Below are 5149 nucleotides of genomic sequence, written 5' to 3'. Positions count from 1 at the left end.
AACGAAAAGCATCTCCATTCGCTTATCTGAAATTCCTACCAATGATTTACATAAGTATCTCTATCCCTATTCTATTATTTATTATTCGAAAACTCCATGATTATTTTATATCCGCCTGACTGAGATTTACAAGGTGACCATAGCTTGCTTCATACCAACAATCTCCGTGGGATTCGACCCTTACTCACGTAAGGTATTACTTGGACGACCCAGTGCACTTGCTAGTTAGTTGTATCGAAGTTGTGACAATTATGAATTAAGATCAAAGCACCAAGCTTTGGAGCCATTACCAGGGATTGTTCGAGCCTGGACATCACAATTTCGTGCACCACTCGTCCTCGAGCAAAAGAAGAATAAAGAGAGTGGAAGAAGAAGAAATGGAGGAGATGGAGGTGGGTTGGTGTTTCGGCCAAGGGGGAGAAGTAGTGTTTATGTTGTGTGAAAATGAAGGAGTGAAGATGGGTTTATATAGGGGTGGAGAGAGGGTAGGGTTCGGCCATATAGGGTGGGTTTGGGAGGGAAAGTGGTTTGAATTTGAAAGGTGAGGTAGGTAGGGTTTTTGATGGATGGATGTGGATTGGTAAAGGGTTTATGGAGAAGAGGGTAGGATTTGATAGGTGAGTGAAGCCAGGGCATTTTGGCCAGTTTCACTGACCTTTTCTTTACTGTTTTTAGGGTAGTTTCATGCATTTCCTTAGGAAATAAGCTAGTTTTGGGTACATATTCACTTACATCTTGATTCAAGCATACATTGTGCACTTTACATGATTTCATGAGGATTTTTCATGAATTTAAGGACAAATTGAATGTTGCATTTCCCATGACTTGGACTAGAACTTTGATGCACTTTATTCCTTGATTTCAGGACAAAGGAAGCAAAGAAGAACCACATTAGTAGCAAAGTTAGTTACACTAACGTTGACACTAACGTGGAATGGGAGTAACTTGCAAAGTTAATGAGAAAAGACATTGCCAATAACGCTCTCGAAGCCATCATTGCCCATGTTAAGAGTCACGTTAACTATGTTAACATGAACTCTAACATGGAAGAAAGGAAATGGAGCCAATGTTAGTGACACTTAACATTATCACTAACATTGGACCAAGCTCATAAGTAGCCACGTTAGTCACCACGTTAACTTAGTTAACGTGGCCTCTAACGTTAAGAAGAAAGGGGGGAAGCCAACGTTAGTGACATTCAACATTATCACTAATGTTGGCCAAGTCACATTAAGCCACGTTAACTCCCACGTTAACCTAGTTAACGTGGAAGCTAACGTGCGGAATTGAGGTGGTCGACAACGTTAGTGACACCAAACATTGTCACTAACGTTGGAAGGAACCCACACAAGCCCCAATAAGCCACGTTAACTCCCACGTTAACTTAGTTAACGTGGGAGTTAACGTGGAAGTTAACGTGAAGAAGGGAGGTGACGCCAACGTTAGTGACACCCAACATTGTAACTAACGTTGGAAGGAGCCCACACATGCCACCATGAGCCACGTTAACTCCCACGTTAACTTAGTTAACGTGGAAGCTAACGTGGATAAGGGAATGTTGAGCCAACGTTAGTGACACTCAACTTTGTCACTAACGTTGGAGATGACTAGCATGGCCACGTTAGAAGCCACGTTAACCTAGTTAACGTGGACTCTAACGTGAGAATTAGGGGCACATTGGAACGTTAGTGACAATGGTAAGTGTCACTAACGTTCTCGAAGGTTGGCAAGCCTACGTTAAAAGAGCCACGTTAACTAAGTTAACATGGATTCTAACGTAGGGAAGGGGGAGAATCCTAAACGTTATTGGGAAAGTTGAGTACCAATAACGTGTGCGAAGGACATAGTGGAAACGTTAGTGGCAACGTTTGTGCCACTAACGTTGAGGTTAACGTGGCTCTTAACTTTGGTGAGGAACGTTAGTAAAAAAGTTGATTGTCACTAACGTTCTCGAACCCACAATTTCACTGAACGTTAACACCACTAACTTCCTGAGCAAAAAGTCTCTGCCCACTTCACACTTTCTCTCTGCAAGTAAAGCTAAGCCCAATGAAGAAGAAAACTGCTTCAAACTCAAGATTCAAAGGCCCATACCCAAGACTTGAAAAATCAACTAGAAGAACAGAAGAGTAGTATATATAGGAGTAGCTTTGAATTATTTTGGTAGTTGGAAATTATAGGGAGCCTCTGGGCATAGAATTACTCTCTATGTTTACTTCCTCTGCACTTCTAGTTTCATCATGTATTCTCCATCTTTGTTTTCATTTTCCAGAGCTATGAACAACTAAACCCCTTTCATTGGGTTAGGGAGCTCTGTTGTAATTTGATGGATCAATACTAGTTTTCATTATTCTTCTTCTATCTTTTCTCTTGATTTTACTTGAAAGCTTTCGATCTTCATCCAATTGGGTAGTTCTCTTGGAAAAGAAGCTATTCATACTTGGATCTCTTCTGAACCTTGAAAGAGGAATGAAGAGATCATGCTAGAAATGCTTTCTCATGCTAGACCTAATTGGGTTTGGATGGATATGTGACTATAATCCTCTCAACACTTGATTTGGGAAATGCATGTGGTATAATCAGTGACCATACTTCATCTCTTCTTATGAGCAATTGACCAAGGAATTGGCTATTGATCAAGATTTGAGAGATTGAATTACAAGAAATTGTAATTCAATCACTTAAGATTGCCAAGGAGATCAATGAGTGCATTGATTGAGGAAGAGATGAAAATGAAATTGATCCGGAGAATGCAACATCTCCTAAGCCCAATGAACCCCCCATTTCTGATCTTACCCATTCTCTTTATTTTCTGTCATTTACTTTCATGAGCAATTCCCCCATTCCCATTTACAATTCTGCACTTTACTTTCAGTCAATTACTTTCAGCTCTTATTTCTAGCATTTACTTTTCTGTTATTTACTTTCCCGCCATTTAATTTTCTGCAATTCTCAACTAAAATTCTGATTCGCTCAACTAGAACATTCCTCTAATTAAAGTTGCTTGATCAATCAATCCTTGTGGGATTCGACCTCACTCTATTGTGAGTTTTTACTTGACGACAAATTCGGTACACTTGCCGAAGGAAATTTGTTATGAGACAAGTTTTTCGTGCATCAAGTTTATGGTGCCGTTGCCGAGGATTGATTGTGCATCAACAATGATTAAATTGGAGGATAACTAGATTGAGCATTTTATTTTTTGTTTGAGTTAATTTTCTGTTTGAGTCATTTACTTTCTGTTTTAGTTAATTTCTTCCCTTCCCCCTACTTTTTCTTTGTTATTTACCATTCATTCCACTAACCCACTAACTGTTTGATATATTGCATCACTCACACTAATAGTAATTCTGACAGATATACTTTCTGCACCTATTCTCTTTGCTTGTACTTGTTGGTTGTATGACAGGGAGAAGAAGCGGGGCTTCAACTTCCTTTGATTCTGAACCTGAGAGAACCTTCCTTAGACTAAGGAGGGAGGCAAGAGAAAAACATGTAGTTGGTGCTGAAGAAGAGAAGGAACACTTTGAGGAATACTTTGAACCAAACATGGAAGAAAACATGGAAAATCATCATGAAGAAGAGACTCACAACCATGGCGGAAGAGGTCGAGCAAATCATGCTGGGGAGGATAGAAGAGTTTTAGGCTCTTACATCAATTCAAACCCAGGAAACTGTGGAAGTAGCATTCAAAAGCCAACCATCCATGCCAACAATTTTGAACTAAAACCACAGCTCATCACCCATGTTCAGAACAACTGTTCGTTCGGAGGAAGTGTCCAAGAAGACCCCAATCAACATCTAACCACCTTCCTGAGAATATGTGACACAGTGAAGTCTAATGGTGTTCATCCTGACGCCTATAGACTGCTCTTATTTCCATTCTCACTCAAGGATAAGGCAGCCAAGTGGCTGGAGTCTTTCCCGAAGGAGAGCTTGACAACTTGGGAAGATGTGGTGAACAAATTTTTAGCAAGATTTTACCCCCCTCAACGAATTAATAGACTGAGAGCTGAGGTCCAAACTTTCAGGCAACAAGATGGTGAGACTCTATATGAAGAATGGGAGAGGTTTAAAGACTTAACAAGGAGGTGCCCACCAGATATGTTCAATGAATGGGTGCAGCTGCACATTTTCTATGAAGGCCTGTCATATGAATCAAAGAAGGCAGTAGACCATTCATCTGGAGGATCTTTGAACAAGAAGAAGACCATTGATGAGGCCATAGATGTCATTGAAACTGTAGCAGAGAATGACTACTTCTATGCTTCCGAAAGAGGGAACACAAGAGGAGTAATGGAGCTAAACAATGTAGATGCTCTGCTGGCCTAAAAAAAGCTTATTACCCAGCAGCTGGCTGACCTCACCAAGAAGATGGAGAGGAACCAAGTAGCAGCAATCTCTACTTCATCAACATCCCAAAAAGGAGTGAATGAAGAAGCAGAGGGTAGTCAGGAGCAAGCCAACTACATTGGGAATTCACCTAGGCAAAACCATGATCCACACAACAAGACCTACAACCCTGGATGGAGCAATCACCCAAACTTTGGGTGGGGAAATCAACAAGACCAAAGCCTTGATCAAAGACGCCCAAATCCAAACAATGCAGCCCACCAACACTTCACATCTAGACCATATCAACACCCCATAACAACACATCTCCACATTCATATCAAGGCCAGAATAACCCTCCTCAGCCTGACCTATCATCATTAGATGAAAGAATCTCAAGGATTGAGAATCTACTTGAAGGCATAGGCAAGGAGATTCAAGACAACAAGGTGTTCAAGGAAGAAGTGCGAGCCAGTTTCAAGAACCAAGGAGACACAATCAAGAGGTTGGAATCTCAAGTGGGGTATCTCTCTGAGAAAATTCCCAAACCCACAGATGGATTCCCAAGTGACGCAGAGAAGAATCCGAGAGGTGAAACAAAGAAGGTAAGATGGGAAGATTGCAAGATGGTCACTATAAGTGATAAGGAGACTGAGGACAAGCCAAGCAAGCTGTCAGAACAACCTGAAGATACCTCAATAGAGAAGAAGGAAAAAGATCATAAAAAACCAGAAATCTCACAACAGGAGCTGCTGAGGCTCTATGCACCTTTTCCCCAACTGCTCAATGGTACTGTGGAGAAGAGAATATACTCAAG

The 5149-nt window shown here is 41.0% G+C and overlaps 1 non-coding gene across 1 annotated transcript; it reads right to left on the bottom strand.

The window, feature by feature from the left end:
* Positions 1 to 4002: 4002 nt before the first annotated feature.
* On the bottom strand, positions 4003 to 4109 carry LOC148548787 (small nucleolar RNA R71). The gene has a single exon (XR_015898218.1). It is a non-coding gene; the product is annotated as a small nucleolar RNA R71 (small nucleolar RNA).
* Positions 4110 to 5149: the final 1040 nt, after the last annotated feature.

Source organism: Arachis ipaensis, chromosome B8, assembly GCF_059453495.1.
Source record: "Arachis ipaensis isolate K30076 ecotype BB chromosome B8, ASM5945349v1, whole genome shotgun sequence".
Taxonomy (NCBI): domain Eukaryota; kingdom Viridiplantae; phylum Streptophyta; class Magnoliopsida; order Fabales; family Fabaceae; genus Arachis; species Arachis ipaensis.
This window is presented reverse-complemented; position numbering and strand designations above follow the sequence as displayed.